General features: G+C 45.2%; 2 protein-coding genes and 1 pseudogene across 4 annotated transcripts in view; all 3 read left to right on the top strand.

The window, feature by feature from the left end:
• The window catches only part of SLC36A1 (solute carrier family 36 member 1), a 245,499-nt gene extending 242,979 nt beyond the window's left edge, over positions 1–2,520 (top strand). Inside the window, exon 12 of the mRNA XM_025043051.1 lies at positions 2,389–2,520. The gene's annotated coding sequence lies outside the window, so the exon portion shown is untranslated. The remainder of the gene's footprint in view (positions 1–2,388) is intronic.
• On the top strand, positions 827–945 carry LOC112475258 (annotated as a pseudogene).
• A 6,926-nt stretch (positions 2,521–9,446) lies between the features above and the next one.
• G3BP1 (G3BP stress granule assembly factor 1) overlaps positions 9,447–9,634 on the top strand; it is a 35,130-nt gene continuing 34,942 nt past the window's right edge. For all 3 annotated transcript variants that reach the window (XM_025043054.1, XM_025043055.1, XM_006906432.3), the window contains exon 1: positions 9,447–9,548. The gene's annotated coding sequence lies outside the window, so the exon portion shown is untranslated. The remainder of the gene's footprint in view (positions 9,549–9,634) is intronic.

Genomic DNA, 9,634 nt, shown 5'->3' on the forward strand with positions numbered 1-9,634 from the left:
TAGGCCCCGCCCCTCGCCGCCCCTCCTCTCCCCGCCCCCGGCGCGAGCTGCCTGGCCGGGGTTGGCCACTCCGCCTTCTTCCGGAGGGCGTGGTCCCGGGACACCCGCCACTTCTGAGCGTACGGGTGAGAAGAACTGGGCTGGCCTCTACTGCCTGTTGGCCATTTTTAGGATTGAGGGGCTGAGAATACAAGGGCTCCCGCAGTGAATATGGCGGGAGTGAATATCTCCCTAAAGGGACAATCTCTTGAATTCGCTCAGGTACTAAAGAAATATTGAGTCCTAGCCATGAGCCAGCACTGTGCTAGGCATCCAAGATGCAGTAATGGAAAAGACATAGCCTAGTAGGGAGCCAAAGAAGCAGGCGATGATATTTTAGTGTTAAAGGACGTTTATCATGGGAGCAGAGAAAGGATCTCTAACTAGAGGGAGCGAGGGAGGGAGGGAGAGAGAGGGAGGGAGAAGGAGGGAGGGAGAGAGAGAGAAGAAGGGAGGGAGGAGGGAGAGGGAGAAGAAGGGAGGGAGGGAGGAGGGAGGGAGGAGGAGGGAGAGGGACAAGAAGGGAAGGAAGGAGGGGGAGGGAGGGGGAGGTCTTGAAGAGGAGGACATAATATCTGAGTTAAGGGGTAAGAGTACACTTTTACCTGATTGTACGGAAGGAAGAAACCTTACCTTTCAAGGTTTTTTTCAGCTGGTCTAATTAAATTGTCATGAGGCAGATTAACACAAGAAAATAACTCAATTTAATTGCATACCTATGTGTGGGAATCCCATACGAGGGACTCAGAGACATACATGAGAGGTTCTGAAATAGAAAGGGAAAATGAGCTACGGCCATGCCACCCTGAACAAGCCTGATCCCGTCTGATTTCAGAAGCTAAGCAAGGGTGGGCCTGGTTAGTAGTTGGATGGGAAACCACCTAGGAAAACCAGGTGCTGTAGGCATTAAAAAAAAAAAAGGAAAAATGTGGAATATATGACATTCTGAGCTAAGGATGAGGTCAGACACCTGAGGCTTCAGAGGGAAGGAAGGTCATTCTCAGGATAGGGCTCAGTTGCCTTTAGCTCAAAATAATCTACTTATCACAAAGGCTCATCTTGGGGTGACTTGTTCTGAACACCTACATGGTTAAGGAAATGGGCAATTTGGGAACGAGGGAGGCAGAGGAAACATTAAGTATAAAAGTTGGAAGACAAGAGTGGGCATAGCTTGAGAGGCAGAGATATTCAGACTCAGGCAGGCACAGAGAGAGGTGGATAAGTGAAGCAACAAAGACATGAGCCCCACAGCCATGGGCGAGGACAGATGGGAGGCAGAGATGCTTTAGGACACTTACAGAGAAACAGGCATGCCAAGGCTTGTAACTTCAGATGGACACACAGAGTCTATGGACACACAGAGTCTACGCACACATAGCACCAGGATGGTTCTGTTCTTGAATATCCAAGGAACTTGCCAGAGGGGCTCAGTCTAAGTAGTTTCAAAGATCTCTCATCAAGAGAACTGCTTGGAAACCTGATTGAAAGCTCAGATTTCTAGGCTTCACCCTAGGTACACTGCCATCTAATCTCAAGGCATACTTTTAGTCCCCCTCTTTCTGGTTAGGGGAACCACTGGTTGAGGAAAACTATAGTATTAATACACGAAACCTTTTTGACAAACTGTGCTAGTTATTGTCTCTCAGGTCCATTTATTTTGCCTGCTCTGTGAACACGGATCTGGATCCGTTAAGTATTTTTTTTCCTTTGCCCACTGGCAGAATGTTAAGCTTTCTCAGTTAAGTTTCTGTACAGACACTGGAGAGGGAATGGTTTTCCGTCCTGGTTCCAGTGTGCTCTCTCATAGGCCCTTGCAGTATGTGTGGTTGTCCCGTGCCCAGCTTCTGAAGACCGCTTCCCTAGCACCAGGCTCCTGCTGCATATAGGGACCAGCAGCACTTAGCAGCCCGCAGCTATGAAAGCCCATTGTGTTTTCATAGTGGAGGCCCTCTAGAGAGATGCCTGTGAATAGCTTTTTCTAGCATCCTACCTAGAAGGTGATTTTCCAGGTAGGATGTTCCACCAGCACAGCACTACAGCCATTTTTCTGCCATTCAGTGGGCCGAGACTGGATCTCAGCCTGGGGGGAGCAGGGGGCAGGGGGCAGGAGATTCTTCCTTAGGCACTTTATCTTACTATCTTGGCCCTATGGGCAGTGGCTTTCTTATATTTGCTATTCTGATATTCTTTAGAGCAGTGGTCCCCAACCTTTTTGGCTTGAAGGACTGGTGTTCCTATGAGAATCTGGCATGGTGAGTGGAAGGGACATGGATATTAGAGCCTGTCTTAGCTCAGGCTTCTAGAATAAAATATCATCCACAATGAACACAGTGTGTTGTTGTCTTCTAGTTCTTTCACAGCTGACTCAGTAGTCAGGGGATCTTGATGACGGCACAGTGGTCAAGTTTGTGTCTCCTGGGGATGCTCTTCCAAGGATATTTGGATTGCCTTTGGAGCCACAGCGTCTTGGGCCGTCGGAAGGTGGGTGATTGTGTATCTTCTTTTTTGTGTGGCTGTGGATGCCTTTCAGCACTGCTTTCTTTGCCTTCAAAGCCTTTGCTTTGGCTTTGGCTTTGGGAGGGGCAGGGGGCTTCCTTCTTAACTTTTGGCGCCATCTTCATGCAAAGGTATCCAAACCTTTTGAGAATGAAAGTAGAGGTCATTAATAATTATGCCAGGCCAATAGGCATAAACCATGACTGTTCCAGGCAAACCAGGACATGTGGTTTCCTCAAAGAAACCGACTTTGTGGTATTGTTGGGAGGAATAAATATGACAAATGCAAACTCCCTAGCACATTGCTTGGCACAGGGTAGGTATCAAAAAATATTATAAGTCTTCTAATTGCTAGAACCTCTTCTGGCCTCCCTGGCACTGCGTCTTCCCCTACTGGCAAAATGCTCACCTCTTAACCCTTCACCCACCTCCCCACCTGCCAAGCATCTCCTTAGGTCCAGCGAAGGTTAAGGCTCAACATCTTGGTAGCACTGGGGAACGACTGTGCACTGGGGATGAGGAAAGCAAGATCACTGTAAATGGGGGTGGGGGCAGTAAAGGAAAGGCAGAGGAAGAGTGAACGGCTCAGAGAATTTAGGGAAAGTGGTGAGGTTAAGCAGAGAGAGCAACATTTACTGAGAGGCAGCATTATGGAAACTCATTAAAGATGACAAAGGAAGACCTATCAAAGAGGACAAGAAAATGCATAGGATTATAGTTCTTATATGTAAATATATACATAATTTCCATTTATTTCCATAAAAATAAGGCTGAAATGAACTATAGCAAATGTTACTAGAAGTTATCTTGGATGGGTGCAGGATTACAGGCAAAATCCCAGTGCGCATACTGTTTAAAAAATTTCAAATAGCACAAAAGGGTATAAGGGAAAAGAAATTCTCCCTCATATCCTGATCCCTGTTTTTTAAACAAAAGGCATCTGTACACAGTTTTGCACCCTGTTTTTCTCGCTTTACAAAATTCTTAAGAGATTATTCTTCACTTGATAGTACATATTGATATGTATATCGGTATGTATCATGTTGATAGTGCTACATAGTGTTACATCATTTAGTTGTCCCATAGTTTATTTAACCACTCCCTATGGCAGAAACCATTGGTTGGCTAATCCAGCACTCATTCCCAATCTTTTTACTCTGCTATTGATCCCTAAATACTTGCCTTCCCATCCCCTCTTGCAGCCAAGTTGCCCATAGGATATGGCTCTGGCCGATGAGTCTGAAGCAGAAGTCTGTGAGGAGGCTTCTGGGAAAGCTCTTACTTTTCTCACAAAGGGAACAGATATCACTCCTTTCCCCTTCCTGCCTAGAATGCTGATGTGGTATCTAGAGTGGAAGTGTGCTGTCTTGCAACCACGAGCGAAATGCCAAGAGACTGAGAGATGTTGGTTCTGATTGTGTGCTCACTGAACCAATGCCAGGCACAGCTTGCCTCCAGACTTGTTATGTGAGAAATATAAGCCCCTTTTTCTTTCAGCTACTGCTACTCAGACTTCAGACTATATCAAGGTATCTGTTACATTCTTGATATAGTCCCCACTAATGGACATATAGGTGTCTTCCAATCTTTCAATGCTAATAATGATATGACAATCCATATACACACATCTTTGCTTAAAATTTCATGTAGAATAAATTTCTAGATGTGGAATTGCTATTCATTTTCAATTTTGATATAGCCAGATTGCCTAAGTTTTATCAACTATATTTTTTGTATCTACAGATCTATGTATACTATCCTCACCCATTCCAGTATTATAGGTGATTTTTTATTTCCTTTTTTCTGCTTTTCTTTGCCATATTTTCTATAATGAATATGTATTAAGAAAAAAATCAAAGGGAAAAAGATTTTTAAAAAGGAGAGTTCAGGAATTCTGAGTTCCAGACGGTAAACTTGGGTAAGCCATTTCATTATTAAGCCAGGGGGCCTGGGAAATGGGCCCTTTCTGGCTGACAGTGTTGTTGTGAGGATAGGAATGTATAGACTGTAGTCATGTGTAGATGGTGGGTTTGCAGACAGTGGCTGGTGCTTTCTTCCTGGTATACCCCACCTCTGGGTGCTTTCTTCCTGGTATACCCCACCTCTGGACCTCACCTACCCGAGTGATTGTTTGGCAGATGCTGGGGTTAAGCAGATGCTGCTGCCTCCTCTCTCAGAATGGCTATGTCAATCTATGTTTTCTACTAGCAGTATATGAGAATAACGGTTTCCTCACACTCTTGCCAACATTTGATATTGTGAAAAATAATCATTTTTCACAATTTGATGACTGAACAATTAATTATTTAACTTCTTTTTGCCTTGGCTTTCCCATCTGTTGAAATGAGCTGTTTGCAGATTAGATAAGCTATTATATATATTTAATAATTGTTCCTTTCTTCCCTATTGGGCTTTGGGTTTAGGGTGATATTATCTGATTTTGAATACCAGCTCTGCTGCTTTTCAAGCTATGTGACCTTGGGCCAGTTACTTAACTTTTCTGAGCTACAGTTTCTAGTTCTGTAGAACTGAGTTAATATTCAAGAGTTTTTGTGAGGAGAAATTGAAACACTGCCTAGCAACATGTCTGTCACATAGTGGGTACTTGATACATGCTATGTTATTTGGACTAAAAGTTTTGTCTCTCTTCTAAGCCATAGGAAGTGAGGATTCCTAGGTTTGTGTACAGAGTGCACAGAGTATGCTACAAAGAACCTCTTGCAAAGAGCTTTGGCTGCAGATTACCATAAGTCGCCATGGATTCTAAAACTCTCAAACTGCATGGAAAGCTGTCTATGCAAGATTACCTGGTGGCATGCCTGAAAGAATGGAAATCCCAGCCTCTCAGGGGTTTCTGAGAAGGACTTGGCCCTTTTCCTTGGGGCTATCTCCTCCTTCTCTGGGCAATGTGAGAAATGAAAGCCCCTCTTTCTTTCAGGTGGTCCTAGCTTCCAGCCCTAGCTGTATGACCCTGAGCAAGTTGCTTAACCTCTGAGAACTGGTTCTGAGAAGTGGGAAATAGGGTTGTTGTGAACATTAAATGAGATCATCTTTGTAAGGAACATTTGCAAGGTGCCTGGGTCATGGTCAGCACTCCATAGAGTTTGAGGAGGTGCTGTGTTTGCAGTTAATGCCAAAGGACAGAGGGATCTAATTAAGCATGTCTTTCTAAGCTAGTAAAGGATCTCTTTGGATCTTTGTATGAATTTTATATGGTAAGGAGCAAAAGGAAAAAAAAGTCAGTGCTCCAGCAGTTTGGAGTGATACAGAATTTCATCTTGTTTTAAAGATCAAAAAGTTTCCATATTTGTAGTTCCTCATATCACTATTAAAATCTATATTTAACATTGAATTTTGTTTGAAAACTAATATATGCACATGTTTAAAAAAATTATCCAGTACCAAAGAGTACAGAATGAAAATTAAGCCTTTTTTCTACCCCGGCGCAAGTTTGCTCCCTGTTAGCAATCATTAACAGTTTTTTGTGATTCTTCATAACACAACTTGTGCATGTACACCCAAACCATAGAGGAATATCTTAATTCTTCATTTGTTGGTATCTCTGAGAGATCATTCTATAACCATACACATAGATCAGCCTCATTTTCTCCATGGTTACAAGTCCACTGTAAGAGTGCACTGTATTGTTTCTAACCAGTCCCATATAGCTTGACAGCTGGGTTATTTCCCGTCTTCTTTTAACTACAAGCAGTGCTACAACGAATATTATTATACCAGGTCTTTGTTCAAAGGTGGGAGTTTCACAGTTAAAGATATATACAGGCACAGATTTTTAATCACCCTTCATGAATGATTAGCTATGTTTGGGAAATGCTGATCTGGATGATATCCTTAGGATCATTCCTTATCAAATATTTCCTACTACCCTTCCATTCCTCCCCTCCTCCCCCACCAAACTGTATTTTCTGAGGTCTTACTCAGGTTTCTTGGCACTCTGATTCTCAGAGCTTTGGGGAGAACTGGCAGAAAGAGAAGGGTGAAATAGTATACTGGAGAGGTTTGCAGATTTTGCTTGGCAGTGGAAAGACCAGAAGGAGGCTGGGACTCTCCCATAGATGACTAAGATAACTAGACCAAGGTTCCTCATCCCCAGCATTGATGACTTTTTGGCCAGATAATCCTTTGTCATGGAAGGCTCTCCTGTGGATCCCTGGTCTCTACCCACTAGATGCTACTAGTAGCTCTTCTACCCAGTTGTGATAAGGCCTTATGTCTCTTGGGGCAAAATCTCCCCTCCCCTCCCACCTTGAGAGCCAGTGCTCCAGACAATTCATTGGTGGTAAATTACTCACTGAACATTTTCTAGGTATCCAGCATCCTGGTCCTGAGGGCTTTTGTATGATCCGAATGAGTGCACTGCTGCAGGAAGATGCCAACTTGCTCTTTCCCGTGGAGACAGCCACAGCCACCTGAGGGTCCTGTATGCGTTCTCCCTCTGGTAATCCTTTCTTCTTACCTCACATTGCTCAACACACTTGAACACAGTCTCATAACACTTTCAAATAATACATTATCCTCATCACTCCCAACCTAGGAGATTCCCTAGGGAGAATGACTGTTTTACATTTAGAACTCTTCCTCTGCACATAGATACCTATTTTAACATAAAGAAATCAGGAGTTTATTTTTGTTGTTGTTTAATTTTAAATATAAATGGGAATTCACTGTATGTTTTGTTGAACTTGATTTTTTTTTCAATTAACAATCCAGTTAATAGTTGGCGACTGGTCTCTCTCTGTATAGTTCTACTTTCTTTTTTAAACTGCTGCACAGTATTCTGTATTACGTGCATATCACCAGTTAATCAGTTTGCAAATTGATTAGCAATTATGTTTTCAATTTTTAAATGTTCTAACAAAGCTGACAATACCGTAATGAACACCCCCGTGTATGCGTCTTCGTGTAAAAAAAAAAAATTGGCTATCAACCAAGAAGTGGTATATACACAATTTTATAAAGACTGCCAAATAGCCTTACAAAAAAAGAGCTATAATCACTTCAAATTCCCTCCAAATGTAATTAAGAATAGCCTTGACCCCCCCATCACAGACCACCTGGGTTAAATAACCAATTTGTGAATCTAAAGTTTCGCCATTCTGCTCTCATTAGCCTTTCAATTTGGAGAGCCACCTTTTAAAATGCAAATTTTTTAATCCACCTCTAAGAAGCCTTTCAGGAGCTTTCCCGGTCTCAGAATAAAGTTCAAATTCCTTAGCATTGCTAACACGATCCTGGATCCTGGATCCTGGAGGTTTCTTACTCTAGAAAACCTTAGCAGCGTCTCTGGTCTGGGCGGAGTTTCCTCCGGTGTCTTTATAGTCCCGGACACGCGTTCCCCGGCTTTGGGAGCTCTCGGCACAGCGCAGCACCCCGGTCTGTTGAATGGGCGACTGCAAGCAGGGACAGCGTCTTGCTCATCTCTGACCCCAGCCCTTGGAGCTCAATAAATGCAGAATGAGCAAGGCCACTGCAGGAGTGAGGTCTTGGGGAGCCAGAGGGACGCTATCACCGCTTCTGCGGCCAGGCCCCGCACTGGGAAGCGAGCAGGGACGCGCTCGGAAGCCACCGGGCGGCTGCCTGCGCCCCTTCTTTCGCAACAGAGACGCTCCACGTGCTTCATTTCCAAATTTCTCTGCAAAACTTAAAGGGAGCCGCTCCCGCAAGGTCATAAGCCTGGTATGAGAACAGACCGAGGCGTGTCTATGTATCTCCGTATAAAATGCTCATGGTGACCAACAGAGGGCCCAACAAAACCCTGAGAAATGTGGACAGGACCAGGCTGGAGCGCCACTTAGCCATTGCACTGTTTCGGGAAATCTTTAGGGTGCCCATATAGGAGTTTGACTAGTTACCTTTTAAAGATGGGAACGACTTGAAGAAATAAGCCCCCACACCTATAGCGATTAGAAAACTGAATGACAGCAGTGGCGACGCACAGGATGTTGCACTGAGGCCCAAGCTGATCCGACAATCGACAAACTACTGTACCTCGGCAAAAAAGGGAAAAACCTCAGTGAACAAGCTTCAGCCAACCATCGGCCTACTGGCAGCAGCGTTTGCCAAGAGCAGCAGGGCAGAAATTCGTGTTTTCCAACTCAACAGCAGTTTTCACGTGAGACTTTTTACAAGGTCTTAGGTACACAACGGGAGTTACTTTTTCCTTTGGCTTTCCCTTAACAGTCGTCCAACGATAGTGCTGACTAACGGTGAGAGCCAGCAAGTGTCCTTCTTATAAATTGTTATAAGAAGAAACAACGGGAAACTTTACCACTTGTTTTCTCTGGTACCAAATTGTGCGGAAAAGGCGGGAGAGGGGCCTCAGGGACCAGACCCAACAAGCGAAGGACAGAAAGTAAGGAGGACAGAGCTGGGGCCAGGAGAGCCTCAGAACCGGCCCAGAGGGCACAGCAGCCCTGGGGCTCTGTCTTCTCGGTGCAGTCAATCAGCTCCTTTTCGCGTTGCGATTGGCCGGGGGCTTTCTTGGCTTCCCTGGCGCCCACCTCCTAGTTGCTTGGGGTTTACTTCCCCAAAGTACACGGGCCCCACCTTGTGGAGCAACCGCTCCTGCATCGGAAAACGGATCTCCGCCCAGAGAAAGCCGTTTTAACGAATGGGAGCGGCCCCATGCATTTATTGGTAACTATGGGTATCAGTCAAAGAACTTCCCATCCTCCTTTTCATCGTACCTTTAGGTAGTTGGTCTTTCTCTGTGCCAATCCGTTACTAGGGAAACGAGATCCTCAGAGTCTCATAGGCATGAGTCGAAGCCAATCAAGAGCCACGCCTTCATCCTGAGTCAGTACCCAATTGCTGCTCGAGGAGCCCAGAGGACGCAGTCGGGATTGGTCATTAGCCTGCCCGACCTGGCCGCAACAAGTTAGGCTGAACCGGCGACGGAGCACGCGTGTGTGCGGACGCAGTTGCGTGAGTAGATTTTTACCTTCTGCCGTGTTGTGGAGCAAAGCTTGTTCCTCTCCAGCTCAGCCGCGCAGGTACGCCGAGGTGTGGGCGGGGCCGGGCAGCCCGGGGTCGAGGACCAGCTGGGGCGGTTGTGGGAGGGCGGCGAAGTCCGAGCGGC

Source organism: Pteropus alecto, unplaced genomic scaffold, assembly GCF_000325575.1.
Source record: "Pteropus alecto unplaced genomic scaffold, ASM32557v1 scaffold40, whole genome shotgun sequence".
NCBI classification, from domain to species: Eukaryota; Metazoa; Chordata; class Mammalia; order Chiroptera; family Pteropodidae; genus Pteropus; species Pteropus alecto.